The 18486-nt window shown below is 36.8% G+C and overlaps 2 pseudogenes; one reads left to right on the top strand and one right to left on the bottom strand.

The window, feature by feature from the left end:
* LOC107656029 (nicotinamide phosphoribosyltransferase-like) overlaps positions 1–9207 on the bottom strand; it is a 17988-nt pseudogene extending 8781 nt beyond the window's left edge.
* Positions 9208–12721: 3514 nt separating this feature from the next.
* LOC107656027 (calcium-dependent secretion activator 1-like) overlaps positions 12722–18486 on the top strand; it is a 109832-nt pseudogene continuing 104067 nt past the window's right edge.

Below are 18486 nucleotides of genomic sequence, written 5' to 3'. Positions count from 1 at the left end.
GTACATGAAAGTTCACTTACCACATACACAGAGTAAGGAGAGATGACTGATAGGACAATGGCGAATGATTTGCAGATACTGAGCACCACAGACAAATATCTAATCTTGTAAAATGTGGGGTAGGTACTGCCGCTCCGTAGTATAGAGTCCATGTGATCGCGAATCTTGAAAGTGAAAGTAAAATGAAAGCGCGCATTCGAAAGCGGTTTAAATGCCCTGCGTATTAGTAGCGGCTCCCTGATGGCCGCAATTTATATACAGTATAATTACCCAATGATATAATTGCGAGAGAAAGTATTGAAATATTTATTTTTTATCCTCCCATCTCATAAGCTATTTATTCCCTTTAGGGGTTCTGTAGTACACTTAATTTCCTTTCCAAACACGGAATTGGGATGCGGCGGATTGGGGTGGGGGTTTACGATGCTGGCTTAACAACATGATGTCTGTCAGCCATCGGCGATGTACGATGGCATCGTCTATCGGCCCAACACTAGCACACTGCATTGCTTGCATTTCAAAAGGTCAGGTCTGATCTCCTTTTGATTAAATGGAATGGCCTCGTCTCATAATGAATCGATTTTCTGCTTTCACCAAGTAATGTCTGATTTCATTTGCCCCAGGAGACCAAGCTTTCTTTAAAAGCACTGAAGAGAGAAAGACCACGTTTGGCTTGAGCTTTGATTTCAACGCTAAAAAAAGAATAAAGGTAGAGATTTTAACACCAGAGGCACTTCTTGTTTGACTATTTCAGTGTTCTTCAGAATGTGCTGTGAATGGCTACAGAAATGAGAACTTCAGGGTAAAATAATGTCATGCAATCAGTAATACATGAAAATCAGTTATTTTCTAGCTTTCTATATAGTCTCTTAAGAGTCATAAAACATATAAAAGATTGTGTTTTTGTAAGTATCAATCACACAACACAACAAAACAGACTAATTGGTTATGAAAACACAAATCCAGAATTACTAGCAAGGTACCATGGTAAAACAAAACATGGTAACAGAATGGTGTTAGGGCAATGCTTTAAATATCTCACACAATACTGCTTATATTCACTGTGCTGATCCAGTGTTATTTTAGTATTTTTATATAATATTATAGTATTTATAAATATAAATTACCTTTTATATTTACATTTTAATTTTAATTGATACTTTAGTGATTTTGCTGTGTGCTTGTCATTTTATTTATTTATTTTTTTTAAATACTGCATCCATATAGCATCAATTAATTGTTATTTCTAATTTTAGAACTGCAGCGTAAACATATTCATTTCAGTTGGTTAGGCAACATTTGTAATTATCGTTTATGTTCCTTTTTTAAAGTTTATGTGTTTCATTTAATATTGATATATATATATTTTTTTTAGAAATATTTGTGCATTATTTTTCAAATTAGCTTTTTTATTAGTTTTTTTTAATATTACTAATTAGGTTTAATTTATTTAATTTATTTTTTACATTTAATTTATGTTAGTTTCATCTTATTTGTTTCCAGTTAGAATTTTTAAGGGTTCAATTTAAACTTATTTCAGTTAGTTGCCAATGCAGTTTTCATTTAATTTTCATTTAATTTAAGTTTTTCATTGAATATATATATATATATATATATTTTTTTTTTATTTCAGCTTTATGTCAATTACTGAAAATAACTTTTAAAAGTTTGAAAAGTTTGGTCACACTTTAATTGAAGGTCCAATTCTCGCTATTAACTGCGACTTTTGCCACAATAAACTCCTAATTTGCTGCTTATTAATAGTTAGTAAGGTAGTTGTTAAGTTTAGGTATTGCATAGGATTACAGATGTAGAATCTGGTCATGCAGAATATGTGCTTTATAAGTACTAATAAACAGCCAATATGTTAATAATAGGCATGCTCCATACTAAAGTGTTACCAAAAGTTTTAGTTTTAGTTAACAATAACAACACTGTAATGACCAGGAAGTGTAATTACCAATCCATGGCCATCATACCTCTTGTGAAGACACCCCTCTGTAGCCAAAATCATGCAGTTTGATGTCCAGACCTTCCAGGCTCCCTGACGTGGCCTTCAGATGCTTAGCCAGAATCTTTTTGAACTCCCTGGAGATTGTTGCCACGGTGATGGGGTACCACATTTGGAGCAGCATTGTCTGTGGGGACAGAATGTACACAATCACATGTACGTCAGAGAAGACCAAAGATGGCTTGTAATTGCGCTCACAATTTTCATAGCCCTAACCATTTAAACCACAACTCATTGATCTGTGGCCCCTTAAGGAAGTGCACGGCAGGAACTGACAAAGACAAAGAATTCTGAACCGTTTGTGTGGTTCTACATGTTTCCTCCAGTCTTGACATCAATACATAAACTGTGCACATTGATTAAGCTGACTGAATGCCAATAGGACTTTTCAAGCAACAGGCTAACAGGCAGGATCTAAATGTTCCAATCAGGTTTGGCTTAAATTGTTTGTGGTATCTTGAATAAAAGACACTATTTTAAGGTATTAAACATGTTGTTGACATACTAGTGCATGTTCTTCAAACACAAAATAATCATAAGCATAAATGTCGTTTCTTTTGCAAGTTGCAGTCATTTAGCAAGCTCTTTTATTTGAAGCAACTTCCAGTTCATTACAGGGACAATCGACCCAGAAGACAAGTGCATTGCTCAAGGACATCTACATTTCATTTACTTAACAGTCACTTTTATCTAAAGCAACTTACAAACAAGGGACATCATTGAGGGAGAGCAAATTATCATACAAGAACCAATAATACTGTACTGTACAGTACTGCAACATTACGTTTCAAGAGTACAGTAAGTAAAAGTGACAAAGGGTAAAATAAAAGTGTCATTGATTGTGGTTGCTGCAAGTTTAATTTAATTTCTTATGGAAGACTTAGTGTCTTAAACTGGTTCCTAAAGGTTTTGATGTTTGTGATGGTCTTAGCAAGTCAGGAGGGGGTTGTAAGCTTGTTCTACCACTGAGGATCAGAGAGAGCGAAGGATCTGGAAAACTACATTGTATCTCATTGTGATGGAACTATCAGGAACTGTAATGAAAAAAATATTGCATACTACAATGTTCCAGTGGAACAGTCGAACATGGCACTTTCAATGCCAAGTGGCAGGCCTGATTCCCAGGGAATGCATGTATGTAATATAACATGTATGTATAAAATAAAGTGTTTGTCAAATGCATTAATAAATATAAATATAAATATTCAACCTTTATGTTTTTTTATTTATATTAGGAAAATGAATCAATCACAATGTTCATCATGGATTACAAGCATGCATCTTTAGACCTGGTAGCCAAAAAAACACTTTGTCTACATAATGACAACAGTAAGAGCTGCTGTGCGAGTCTGCAGGGCTGCAGGCCAGGTCAGTACCTCACTGACCCCACCAGCCTGTCCAAACCTCCCTCAGTTTTTTGGTCCAGGATTAGCAGCTAGGAGCATGCTGGAAATCAAAGCCTGATGTCATCCTGAACAACAGTACAGCAGAATCATCCAATATGAAGTAATGTGCCGCACCATCAGGTTTACGGACTATTCTGACAGTCAGACATTCAGGGGGGCTTTGTGTTGCTGTTAAAAAAACTTTTGTATTAGATATGGCTCATTTCAAATTCTGTAGTGTCTCAAACAAATGTGAAAAACATGAAAAAAATATGTAATGATCACATGATCATAAAGGGATCCGTTAAAGGGGTCATATGATGCTGCTAAAAATAACATTATCACAGCGTCAACAAAACTACAGTGAGACTAAAAGTTACACCTTCTTTCTTTGCGTGAACATTTGGGCGGTGTTATGCAAATCTTCCCAGATAGTGACGTAGGTATGTGGGGGCGTGTTAGAACGAGCCGTTTTAGGTAGGTGTGGCTGACTCTGAACTTTTATAAAGAATATCTCTTTGGATTTGACACTTTAGTCTTTGCAACTTTACAGATTTTCTTTATGCACCAAGAGCTTGTAACACTCCAAAGAGAAAGGAAAAATTGAAATCGCATCATATGACCCTTTTAATAACAGCTTTGAAAGCACCCTTTGTGAAGGAAATCATTAACTCGCTTTAGTTTGATATGACCCTTTGAGTAACATCCCTTTTCTCGCAACATTTTTCAAGGTTGATTAAATGCTGTTTGGACTTTGTCCTTAGATTACACTACCATTCAACAATTAGGATCTGTAAGATTTTTATTTCAAAAGATTTTTTAAAAGAAGTCTTTTATGCTCAACAAGACTGCATTTATTTTATCAAAAATACAGTAGAAACAGTATTATTGTAAAATATGATTAAAATAACTTTTCTATTTAAATATGTTTTAAAATGTCATTTATTCCTGTGATTACAAGCTGAATCTTCAGTGTCACATGATCCTTCAGAAATCATTTTAATATGCTTATTTGGGGCTCAAGAAACCTTTCATTATTATCAAAAAGTTGTACCGCTTAAAATCTTTGCGAAAACCATGATACATTTTTTAGAATGCTTCATAAAGTTAAAAAGAACAGCATTTATTTGAAAAAAAAATTGCATTCTTGGAGAATAAAAGTACTAATTGAACAGTAGTGTATGTATTATTTTGTAAATATTTATTTATTTGTGTTCTTCCAACAATTTTTGAAACATTCATTTGGACATTGCAGAACGACTAAATTACTTTTATACCATTTCCAATATCTGCATTGGCTTCTGTATAAAAAAAAGCAAAGATGAAAGAGGACAAGTAATACCTCAATATAATTGGTGAGCCAGAAGAAATCTGGATCCGTGTTCTCCACAGTGAAAAGAACGTTCCCTCTGGGAATGATCTTCCCCTCGGGAACTGCTTTGATACGGATTGGAAGGCGGCCATCATATTTCTGACAACACAATTAGGAAAAGGAAGAAGGCAGGTGGTCGTTATCTCCATGTGCACCCATCTCCGGAACAAAGTAAGCAGACTTCAAAGTCATGTAATGGTCAAATATCTGAAAATAAACTTTGACTTTGATATGAACTTCTGTTTGTACCTCTAAAACTTTCCTCCATCCCTCTTCATCGAACACTGACTGTTTAAAGTGCATCTGATAAAAGACTTTTGCCTCCTGAATCTTTTCCTCCGTGACAACTCGACCTGCAAGATATTTATATAAATACATGAGCTCAGAGATATTAAGATCTGTTTATAAAGCATATGCTCTTTTGAACATGTCCAACATGTAAATACTAAACTAGCAGGCCATTTAATGATACAGTAAATGCAGTTTTGTTCAGTAACGATTATCACATGTCAATTTCTCTGTGGTTATAAATGCAAAGTTTACAACAGCCATGACCTCTTTCAGGGAGAATGCCATAGAGTGCAATGCCAGAATAACTGTCTTAAAATTTGTATAAAATATTCATTGTGTTAAGAGTGAGTACAAAGATTTTGGCAGGAAAGAAACGTTAAATCAGTGGAGACACAGAAAAAAAAAAAACCCGCTGCCGTTCACACATTCTGTTCATGGTTGCAGTTTGAAACACAAACCACAAAATACACACTTTCCGGGTTGGAAAACTTTAAATGAAATGGGAAGCTTAAGGGGAGTTTACCTTATGTAACTAGGTTGTTTTTGTGGACTTAATGTAGTCTTCTTGTTTTTACTTTCTCTAACATGGCTGGTCTGTGACCACTTTTATAAAAAATTAAATGGGTAAAAGCATAAACCTCGAAGGAACAATGACAGAATTGTCTCACCTCATGTCATTCCAAACCTGTATGACTTTCTTTTGTGGAGCACAAAAGAATAAATTATTAAAAATGTCTTTGTCCACACAATGAAAGTCAGATGGGTCCAATGCTGTTTTGAACCCCACTGACTTTTAATATATGGACAAAAACAGCTAAAAGATTTTTTAAAATATCTTCTTTTGTTTTCCACAAGACAGTTATAGTTTTGCAATGACACGACAGAGAACGAATGGTTTACAAATTTCATTTTTACCAAGGAATAGTTTCAAAACGGTATGACTTTCTTCTTAAATCTTACATTTTTAAACTCTTGCAGCTTGTTTTGACTGCATGTCCGTCCTTTATAACTGTTCTGGAATGTGTGCTATTATCAGTTTCGGGACAAGTTTTCCATTACCCAATCAGGTGAATGACATTACAAGAAAAAAACCTTTTTGTAAATGTACAAACTCAAAAACAAACAGTACGTCTATGTAAGCCAAGTGGAACTTTACAAATGTTTTCTGATCACTGAAGGGGTTACACAATGATGAAAGTAGTTGGAATTACCTGCTAGGTACTTCTTTAGAAGATACTGGAGGCCAAAAAACACCACCTCGTTATACTGCCCCCCCTTTTTGTGCCGACACTCGAAATAGGAGTACACTTTACTGACACTGGGTGGGTATTGCTTGTAGTGGGTAATCTGAAAAGAAGAGAGTAGCTTTGAGTATCAGAATTGTTTACACAATCACAAATTCACCAGGGGCCTGTTTCATAAAACAAGTTTACCAAATAAGTCAGGCTTATTTCAGTTAGTCTGACTTATTTTGAACCAAATCAACTGACAATACGTCAGACTAACTGAAATAAACCTGGCTTATTTGGTAAACTCGTTTTATGAAACAGGCCCCAGTACTTTTATTAATTATTACACTATCGCTCAAAAGTTTGGAGTAAGACATTACTCCAGTCTTCATTGTCACATCCTTCAGAAACCATTCTAATATGCTCAAAAACATTTCTTTTTATTATCAATGTAGAAAACAGTAGTGGTGCTGAATATTTTTTGTAGAAACTGTGTTTGATCAATAGAAAGTATAAAAGAGCATTATATATTAGAATTATAAATATTTTGTAACATTATAAATGTCTTTACTGTCACTTCTGATCAATTTAATGCATCCTTGCTTGCTTTAAAAAAAAAAACTGACCCCAAACTTATGAAGAGTGTTACACTGTTACATTATTACATTGAAGACTACAGGCCTGTTATATTTTTAATGCACAAATTTAATACTAAAAAGCAGCTGGTCTTCGATGCCCAGTGATACAATCTGCATAAACAACACGCGGCCGCTTTCTTGATGCCCATAATGGAGGGCTTAGTTTTGTGTCCTGTCTCCTTCAAAACAAAACAAATTAAATATATTTCTATCTGCTTCTTAAGAAACAAATAATGGTCCATGTGATGTTCCATTAGTTTGGTTGTCCAAGATTATTTATCAGATCAACCCTGAAAGTCTATTTTGCTTATATAAAGAAAAAGACAGAATTTCCATGTGATTTGTAAGGTATGGAAAGACAATCTGCAATGGATTTTTTTTTTTTTGCAAATTCTATGTCAACTTCTAAACTGGGCTGAATTGTAAAAACTATTATTGGTAATTAAAATCATGATCAAATTAGCACACAATTAACACAATGGCCAAAATAATTACGCAAGACATGAAAGATGTGAAAGATTTTATGAATGCTGGGTGTTCCACTTCATTGGAAATCTGCTTAGCTTCCTGTGGAATTCTGAGTGGACCTGATCATCAACCCAAACCTGAGTCACTCATCAATGATACCTGGTGCAACCTGTTTAGATTTCTATGTGCCACTTGAGGAATGTTTGTGCGTGGTGTAACAACAGTGCATTCTACATGGGCAGGTATCAAAATCTCATTAAACAATTAGTTATCCTATTATAAGATCAAAAACACGTTAACATTTCATTTTTGTTGTGTGAGATTTCAACATAGATCCAGATGGGATTTGTGGCTGGTTGTTTTGTCAGAGGTTAAAGACTAATGTGAAGCACAAAGATAATTACACAACTTTGGCCAGTCAGCATTGGCCAAGGTGGAGAATTAGAGAGGTAACATTCTTAAATCTGTTGCAAAGATCATTAAACCCAGCTAAAGACATTTAATAATTACAGCCACATCCCAAAAAGCTTTGAGCATTACACAGTATTACATAACGTAACATTAGGTAAAACATATTTTGAAAAAAGAAGCATATGCATCAAATGTAAACACACAGAACTATTTTGTTTGTAAGTGTCTTGTTACATGATAGTAGTAGTTTAACTGAATTGTTTTGTAATACTACATATATCAAATCATGCTACTTCAGATATGGTAGTTTTATCTTTTGTTTTACGTGTCTTAACTGATTCCTTACCTGGACTTTTGACAAGGTCAGACTGTCAAAGTGAACTTAAACAACACTAATTGTGTGACTATTTACAATAGCCTTGCAAAAAGTTCACATAAAAGCACTTTCATTTATAGCTGATAACTAAAATATGTAAATTCTGATTACTGATATATTACAGGTGGGGTTAAATGGGTTACTGCCCAATTTTACTGTGACTGGATTTCTAGACTGTGAGATTTAGTTATTTAAATTATATTTAAGGTTACGTGAACAGTACATGTACATCTACATTACATTTAGACATTTAGCAGACGCTTTTATCCAAAGCGACTTACAAATGAGGAATAATAAAAACATGTAAAACATTACGCCCTTTGGAATGATGTTGTTATTGTTATTATTATTATTAAATAAAACTATGTGGTTTTCTAAAAAATGAGTTTCGATTCCTAGATTACTGAGTGACGTGACGTCACGCGCTATGGCCTTCGGCGAAGCTAAAAGCTGCACGAGGTCATTCCGCATAAGCCCCGCCCCCTGCGTTTAGCGTTCAATGAGTGGGGCATTTAAAACGAACCTGAGCTTACGCTGATTCCCCTCATCAAAACAAGAAGATAACACAATAATCGCGATTTTGCCATAACTGTAGGTTATTCTGAATCGTGTTTTCATTTACATTTCATCGATTTACAAGGTCATAGTTGGTTTTATCCCCACATATATGTAACGGTTAAGCATAAAGGGCTACTGTCAGAACAGACAACGTTCTGTCATTCGTCTTTGCGTTTCTGTTGTTAAACGACTCGAGCCAGGCGATTCTTACCTTATAAGAGTCCGTCGCAAGTAAAAAATTGAAATCCTGAGCTGCCATCATCGAGGACAAAGTAAAAGCTAAGCGGTTTCGCTTCGCTCCGGTATGTATGTGATCCGAGCCGCGTGACACCAGTCTCGATAATCTTCTTTTCAATACCTTTCGGGTATGCCAGGAGAAAATGTAATGAAACGCGATCACCTCAGTATCTTGTGTACGTGAGGGCGCGCACGGATAGGTCGCATCGTCCAGTATCAGAAACAACGGGGCGGAGTCAGGCTGCACGTATGAAACAGACGCTGGCCTTACGTTCGGTGATGCAAACGTAGGCGGGGACATAAACTCAGAAAGCGCCCGACTATCTGAAGCTTGAAAAAGCTACTGTGCTGCCTGTTGCTTTCAAAGAGTTTCGTTTTCTTGTAAAGGCTAATTAAACTATGGACGTAACGTGGCAGGCATTATTTGGACAAACTTTTAGTTTTGCTTTCCCTACTGTAAAAAACTAAACAAAAACTTAAACCAATATAATGGTTTCATCTTGGCTGATTTGATAAGTTTTGGACACTTAGTTTAGGAGACCACCTTAGATCAGCAAAACGTTTAAGCTATTTCTCAACCAGGTAAACATAGGCTGCATCTTTTGACACATCAACAAATAAAAAAAACCTTTGTAAGAGTGGTTCATCACAAACTGATTTTTTTCTGCATAGTTTTAATGTACTCTTTATTAATTGTTGATAGTATTAAGTGAGAACTGATCCAGCAGGTCTACATGATATATAATTTACATTGGAAAAACCGCCTCAGGCTATCTGTACAATAACATATCTAATCTCTTTTCATATCACAAAAGCTTTCAAGCCAACCCTGCCTTGATAGGGAACAGTTTAAAGACCATAGCGATTAACATTCAAAAAGATGCAATTAAACAGTCACTCAGAGAATTTGTAGACATTCAGTACACTCAGAAGCCATACATCAAATAAAATATTGTAAAAATTCTAGTATTTTAATTATCCAATGTTCACGCATTATGTGCATTTTTAGGCCAACCAAGAAGGCTCAGAAATTTTCTTATGAGATTTTATTGGTGAGTGAAATAAAGTGTGTAGTTAACATTACTTGAATTACAACATGCAGTCATACCTCCAACATGCATTTGAAGCAGTTTTTTAAAGGACTACAACGGTTGTATAATTAAGCAAGCAAATACACATCATTGTCATAATCGTAGTCTTTGTTTAGGATCCTGTTAGCTACACAGCAGCTTTACGATAGATCTTGGTTGAAATAACCACTGACTTGAATTTAGTCTTAAATTCAAAACCGTTGTTCTAAAAACCCCTAGAAAATGGCTCAGAACAGTTCCTCTGGCTTTAAAGACATTTTATTCTTATTCACTGGAAAAAAAAAACCTCTAAAATTGACTACAAATTCGCAAGTAAAATCAAAGTTATGACCTGAAATAATAAGTTCATTCTATTTTTGACCATAGTTTTAATTTAATGAGCCCATCCCAATATCAAAACTTGCAGTCTTGGCCACTTGAGAGTGTATGCAAGCAACAGGAAGTAAGTGAAAATGACTGGCCCATGATAAATGCCAGTGCCCTTTATGCCCACTAAATCCATGCTATCTCTAATACACTATCTCTACACTGTAAAATCTAATTAGTTGGGCTTACTTAAAAAAAATTCACGTTCTGAATGTTTAAGTCTGTGTGTGACTTTAGCATATTACCACACACTATTTAAGGATTATATGAACCCAATTTTAAGCTTATTAAGGTATTTATGAAAAATAACTTTTGCAGAAGTTCATTGACTAACACAAGCACAAAAAAAATAACACATTAATTGAATTAGAAGATCGGTCACCTTCTAAAAGCAACCTATTTATTACTTTTCTTCCATGATACATTGCTGCATTAACAGGGAGATAATTATAGTAACATAAACAAAGTTCCAAGTGCCCAACCAAAGGGGACGCTAATCACTATAATGGTGAATAAAAAAAATAAAAAACATTTTAGGAAAATCAACATCAATTGAATATGAAGTTAGCTTATGGGATGTTCTCTCAAATATTTCAGTTGTATTGAAAATGCAACATTCATGATGACTGGGAAACGAGTGAATGCAACTAGTGAAAGATAACGGCAGACATTGAGGAAATGGGTGAAAAGTCTATTAAGACTTGAGGTATTCGGCCAATCACAACGCACTGGATAGCTGGCCAATCAGAGCACACCTCGCTTTTCAGACCAATGAGCTTCGTAAAAATCACGCGTTTCAGAAAGGCGGGGCATAGAGGAGAAACAATAATGTACAGTATGTGGAAAATAATGTGTTTTCTTTTACCTTAAACCGCATAAACACATTTCATTACACTAAATACACCAAATAATGTTCTTTTTAGCAACATTATATGACCCCTTTAATAAAACCTAGTAAGTATAACAACTAAGTAAAGATTACTAATTAAATCTAAGTAAGGTAAACTATTGGATTTTACAGTGTAATACCACTTCAGAGCAGCATTGGAGGATAAGTGTATGCCATCATTCATCACGTTAAGAAACTCACATGCTCCAGAATCACGTGATGTTGAGGAAAACTTTCCAGTTAGATTTTACATAGAATTTGGAAGTAAAATGTAAAGTGCTGCACATTGTATTGATGCTTTTTATCACTTCATTAGTGTGTGCTACAAACTACTGATCAGACAGTTTATTTTAAAGAACTGATGTTCTAAATGTGTAAATAAATCTCCGTAGAAACTTTACTTATATTTCCTACAACTTTACATACGTATCATATAGTTTTCACGTTCAAAGAGTGCAAGTGCGAGGGACAGGCCTAGTGACTGCCAAAACATAAAATAATATCATAAAATCTAGTAGAAATTACAGAAATTAATTTCTATTTAAATGGATGGAAATGGTGCCGATAGCCTTGTGGGCAGCTCTCTCTACCACTTCGCTTCCTGTTATCACACTGTCCTATAAAGGCAAAAATGCCAAAATATAAAATCTTTAAAAAAAATGGATGGAAACAAAGATGTTATTACAATGACATTTTTTTTTTATTTTTTTTTTACAATGTTACTGCTTACCCAGATAACATACATTTCCGGGCCTCATTTGGGTCAAATATGGCACATAGAGCTCAGTTCTGGCCAGATTTGGCCCACACACATCAAGCCAGTTTTAGCGTGAGATGTGGCTTAAGATCTGGCCCGTGTGTGACAAACCAGTTTTAGCGTGAGATGTGGCTTAAGATCTGGCCCGTGTGTGACAAACCAGTTTTAGCGTGAGATGTGGCTTAAGATCTGGCCCGTGTGTGACAAACCAGTTTTAGCGTGAGATGTGGCTTAAGATCTGGCCCGTGTGTGACAAACCAGTTTTAGCGTGAGATGTGGCTTAAGATCTGGCCTGTGTGTGACAAACCAGTTTTAGTGTGAGATGTTTTCATTATTAATTATGCCAAATATGGAATCATTTAACAACTGGTTTGGAAACCAGTATGAAAAAACACAACAACAGACAACAGTGCAGCTGGATTAACCTAAGTAAAATCAGTAAAAAGGAAGTCATGGATAAATTCCTAAAGTTCTATACTATGAAAAAGATTAAATTGATTGTCTAATGTTTCAGGAACTGCTGTAGTTGTTAACGGTCGATTAAACGTGGTGAACATCGTGCGCGCAGAGAAACAGCGACAGTGCTGTCGCGGAAACCACGTCAATGACCCCCTCCCCCTCCAGCTTCAGTTCAGAACCACGGTCAGCTCTCCGCGCTGGCTGCTCTCATTATTGTCAGTATATTGTCAGTACCGTTCGGTACTCAATTGAAAGACCGCCGGGGGGAAACCAGAAAAACAACAGCCGCGAATTTTTTTTTTGTTTGTTTTTACGATCCTCCCCGTGTTATCTTCCATTAAATCCGTTATGGTAAACGCAGAGTTAAACGAAGAAAACACGTAAGCAGCAACAATTTAATTCGGTGGAAGCTAGACTACTGGCTGTTGGAGCAGCTTGTTCACTCGTGCTGAGGGTAAGTGACACTTTTGATGCAGCGTTGGATTGTAGGCTGTGGAAAAATAAGCGTCTTCCGTACTTTTTCGTCCTCTGAAGCGAGTTACGGATGTTTTGTTACTAAAAAAAGACGCCACTTGAATTCTCAATTTTGATTTCAGAGAAGCAAGAACTTACATTAAAATGTTGGACCCATCATCCAGCGAGGAGGAGGCGGATGAGGTTGTGGAAGAAGAGCGCAAAGTGGTGGCGGCGCCCAAGGCTGGTGGTCCTCGGGTGTCTCCAAGCAGGACCAGCGAAAGCTCTGGTGGGTTGCAGCCAAGCCGAAGCACCAATGCCCGACCAACGAGCCCGAGCCCCTCAGTGGCGATCGAGAAGGAAAAGGACGATTTGGAAAAGATGCAAAGGGAGGAAGAAGAGAGAAAGAAGAGGCTGCAGCTTTACGTCTTTGTGATGCGCTGTATTGCCTATCCGTTTAATGCGAAGCAGCCGACCGACATGGCAAGACGACAGCAAAAGGTAAGAGGGCAAAGTCACATGCAACGGATTGCTGTTGAAATGAAGAATTGGTGAGCAGCACTCTTCTGACTGTGCAAAAACAGAATTGTAGCATATAGTAGATGATGACTGATGCAGCGCTAAGCTGAATCAACATGAAATGCATCAAATTGATTGATTCCTATTTTCCAATGCATTCAAACTCGAAATTATGCTTTAATGTGTAATTTCAGAGTTGTTTCTCTAAAAAATACAATGTAAAATATATAAATGTTATCTCGTGGTAAGTAGCCTTCTCACATCCTTTCTGGTACTTTACTAACAATATCAAAAATCAAATCTTAATGTGCATGAGGGTAGATAACGATGCAAAGACAGTAGAAAGTTGTACCGGTGTAGTGCCTCAGTGGCAAAGTGTTATATAACATACAGTTTTGTTTACAGTGTGTACTGACCTGAGCACTTGCAGAGATGCCGTTTGCAATATTTTTACTCAGAAATTGAGACCATTCACCTCCGCCCCCCAGCATCTCAAATGCCTTCACCAGGATATCAAAATAATAATGATTGTATATGTGTAACTCTCTGAGTAAAATCAAGCAGACCACCTAAAAGAAATGTTTACAAAATGCTCTGAAATTGTCCCACATAAACAAGGAGCCAGTGCACTGCCATATGTTCACTGTTGAAACCTTTTCCAATACCGTATATTGTCAAACATTTCCAATCAATATCCTGTTGTTGACTGAGTTTGCAGCATGTTGAAGAGAAAAGTGGAGGCTTAAAATACAGATGATCTTATGCTTAAGAAGACTTCTTGCATTTGAGGTGGGACTGGTTTAGATGGAATGGTAGTGGGACATCTATTGTTAGCCCTTTAGTGCACGTTTTAGGTGGCGTGTTAGTGTGGCCAAAATAGAATACCACCTATATAATCTTTTACTGTGAGAGTCTCACACTTGTGCAGATTTTTTTTATTAGTGTGTTTTAGAAAAACAGTCCAAAACATGCCAGATAAAACCTTTATGTTACTTTGAATGCTTGTTTTGTGTGTTTGCTGTCAATGGATATCATAAAGATGCATACATTCAGATGGTTTTTGGGAGTTCATGGGCAAATCCCTTGTGAAAATAGCAATACCACTAGGCATTCCCTCAGGTCCTATGAGGAAAAGTGCTTGATTGTTATTCAGGAATGATGAAATTTGTTTTTACTAGTTGTCATTATCTCTCCATTGCAGTGTGGAGTTGCATGCAAAACATGCTTCTGTCTAAGATTAGTTGATTTAAGATGTTTTACCTATCAAATCCAAGTTTCTGAAAGCTCCAAAGCTCTTTAATCCCGAAAAATAACAAAGAGGCAGCCGTGCCACATTAGCACAATGTTTGATAGATCGAGGCTTGGTGTTTGAGACATTTTCTCCTGGCTTAGATTCAAAGGTAGAGCTCTAACAGAATGAAGTTGTCTTTTATGTCAGGATCTTGAATAATTTATGAGTGTTCATCATATCCATGAGTGCCTTGTTCAAAAATGTTTATCGTATATAGTAGCTTCAGCTTGGAGAGTTTATCATTGTGAAGAGGATATTTGAGAGCCAGTACATTATGTAGTGTTTGAATTTCAGCTACGCCTCATTTTAAGACTCACTGTGAGTTTCCTTTCATGCAATCTAAGGTCAAAAACAAGTCTGTCTGTCTTATTTGGTTGTGTCCCCAGGGGCTTGTTTGCTTGCTTCTATTGTCTTCGGTGCCAGTGCCTTGGGACAATAAAAAGAGTCTCTGTGGGAAGTTATTCTCCAGCCATTGTTGTGTCCTCACAGATAAGACTCATGTGAGACAAAACATCAGTAACCAGCAGGTTTCCTTAGATATACAATTGTGTTTTTGTTACACTGTATATTGTTTGTCATTATAGTTCTACAGAATCATTCATAGCCGAGAAAAATCTGATTGGCATAATTAACCCTTTCACTGGTGAGTTTAAAATATTCTAGCTGTCCCCCCCAGAGTGAGTTTTTTTAGGCGACCTTTATTTTAGAACGTTTCCCTTTATTGTTTCCATGGCGATGCGTCATGCTTATCACGTGACACACCACAGCCACGGAAACACTGTATGACAGATATATCGCTTTATTTCAGAGCTCAGAGTTGAGTTTATTTCAGAGTTCAGAGAGTTTTGTTTTTGATGGTAATGCGCCACCGAATACACAAAAAATGGAAGAGAGGGGTGGGGTGAGCAGTAGTTCATTATCATTTAAAGAGACATGCACCGAAACGGATCGCTGTGAACAGAGCTGTTTTTGACAAGGTAAAAAGTGTGCTGTTTTACACGACCATTGAGTTATTTTAAACCAAAGTATGTTGCAGACATTTTGTGCAGACCCTTAAGAATCATATCAACTTGTGAAAAATGGGCCTCCGATGTCCTCATTAATCATCTCAGATTTGGCTTTCTCAATAAAAGATAATAATTAATAATAATTTGTTACATTTATATAGCGCTTTTCTGGGTACTCGAAGCACTTTACATAGAAGGGGGGAATCTCCTCAACCACCACCAATGTGCAGCAACCACCTGGATGATGCGACGGCAGCCATATTGCACCACAACGCCCACACACACCAGCTTATTGGTGGAGAGGAGACAGAGTGATGTGCGCCAGAACGCCCACCACACACCAGGTTACTGGTGAAGAGGAGACAGCTTGATGAAGCCAATCAGTATATGGGGATGATTAGGAGGCCATGATGGTCAGAGACCAAATTTGGCAAAGATGCACTGGTCAGTCATACCATACATGTTGTAATGGTTTTCCTTTGCGAATAGATGGAAATTCAATACAGCTGAGCGCACAGAGATAATAGTCTACACTAGTCATTAGTCAGACATCTTCAGCTAGATATCTGCCATGGTCACACTGAGAAACTCATTATATTTCTTCAAGTGATATTCATCTAACGTGTGGTCATATTGTTTACTGTTGTTCAGCAAATTTTCACTCCGAAATCCAGTCATTACAATAGCAATTCACGCTTTTTCATGTTTCGCAAATTTGCTGCACTGAACAGAAGAAAGCTGCTTGGTTTTCACTAGAGGTTAACGTCCTTAAATTTTCATAAATCCACTAATTTTTGCTAGCTTTGCTGTATAATACTGTGTATAGTTGTTGTTGTTGTTATTAAGTTCAATATCAAATTAACATTAGTGTTTGTTTACCTCCCTCCCCCCATCTTTGCTCTAATTACGATGCAGTGGCATGCTAATTCACCCGTCTTAAGATTATAAGCAGCTCTGCTGTTTTTATTAACGCAGGACCTGTTCATGCCGCCAACTAAATACGGAAACTCTTCATGGTGCTTGCTGCTGTCTGCTTCAGAAATGGTAGTTTAGTCAGTTTATTAGTCATGATGACAAGGTGCACACTGTCACATACTTAATGATCAGTAGGACCATGTCAGATGTCTTACGCTACTGCCGCTCGCTGTCTCCGGCACGCACCCACCCACACACTGAATGGAGAGCCTAATTAAGAAAGCTATTTATTTCGTACAATTTCTTCTCTCTCTTCCTTTCTTTCTCGTTCTCACTCTCTCACACACTAACAGACAGACCAGCACACATTTAGAGACAAACAAGCAGGCACAACAGAAAGACTGTTCAGGGAAGCTAGTTACACTGAGCATGCATGCACATCTAAAACCAATTAAGCCGCTAATGACTTTTGCTTAAAATAAAACAACAAAAAAGTCACAAATAGAGACGTTAATTAGGGCAGAGCGCAACTACAAGAGCTGGCGCAATATGGAGAGGGTTTGAACTCCATTAACCTCAGTGCCAGATCTGATGTCCAACAACAATATGGTGGTATCTGTGTTTAGCTGTAGTAGATTACCTTGGTATTATTAAAGAGCACTCCGCCTTACAGTTGTAAGAGTCAATCAGCTTTTTTATGGTGGCATCACAATGCTTAATAGAGTGAAGCAGTCCTACCATACTTTTTCAGCGGCCTTGGCTTCAGAAGCAATTTTTTCCATTCACTCATCAGGACTTAAAAAAAAGTATTTGTTAAAGAGTTATGAACCAAACCAGCAGATACAAGGTAAATCGCACCATTATGAACTTAGATTTGAAGCAAAAAAGTATTTGAAAAGTGGACAAAAAAAAAAAAAAAAATTTACAAGACTGTGTGATTAATGGTTTTAGTGGGAGAAAGAGCTACAGTCCCACAAGTCATTGCGAATGACAATTGAATTAAAATTGATGGAGGAATATAGAACTACGGATTTAAAGATGCATGGATAGATAGATTTATAGATATGGATAGATAGGTATAGAGTGGGTGGTCATTTTGATCTCTCTTGGCGCAATATTCTCTGATTGGGGGAAATTTCTTTGCAGAATCATGGGTAATGTAGTTTTCACCAGGAATCCTGCTGTTAAACATAATTATTTTAAAAATAAGTTTAAATAACATGATCTGTTGGCTTGAACAAAAGCATATACCATCGATTAACAACCTTGTAGCTCACAGTAGGTCTGTCTTTAAAGGTTTATCAGTTATTGTTAAAAATCAGTTCCACACTATGAAGAAAGTGAATGGGATTTTTACTTCTGGAACCCGATTGTTGCACTTTTTTTTATATGACAACTGTGGGACTGGAAGTCCTGTATTACATTTAAAGGACCAGCATGATTTTTATTTTTTTTTGCTGGACACCTCACCTCTCCAAGATACCTTGAAGGACCTATCTGAGAGGAAAGATACCACTGGCGTGCGGTTCCTGAGATGCCATTTTCCAACAGGGTTAACAGGAGAATCTAAGAAAGTATCAGTAGCACTGTTAACATCAAGAGATGATAACTGTTCAGGGGAAGGAAGTGAAGATGAAACCATAGCAGATAGCCGAGAGGTTGAGAGTGAGCGTAGGTTACGTCGAAAATTGACATGTGGAGGGGTATGTGTTGTGTCAGGAACCATGTTGAGGTTAAGAGTGAGGAGGAAGTTATCCGAGGGA

This window comes from Sinocyclocheilus anshuiensis, unplaced genomic scaffold (assembly GCF_001515605.1).
Source record: "Sinocyclocheilus anshuiensis isolate Anshui unplaced genomic scaffold, SAMN03320099.WGS_v1.1 scaffold51, whole genome shotgun sequence".
Taxonomy (NCBI): Eukaryota; Metazoa; Chordata; class Actinopteri; order Cypriniformes; family Cyprinidae; genus Sinocyclocheilus; species Sinocyclocheilus anshuiensis.
Note: the sequence above shows the minus strand (reverse complement) of the source record. Positions and strands in the feature narration are given on the sequence as shown.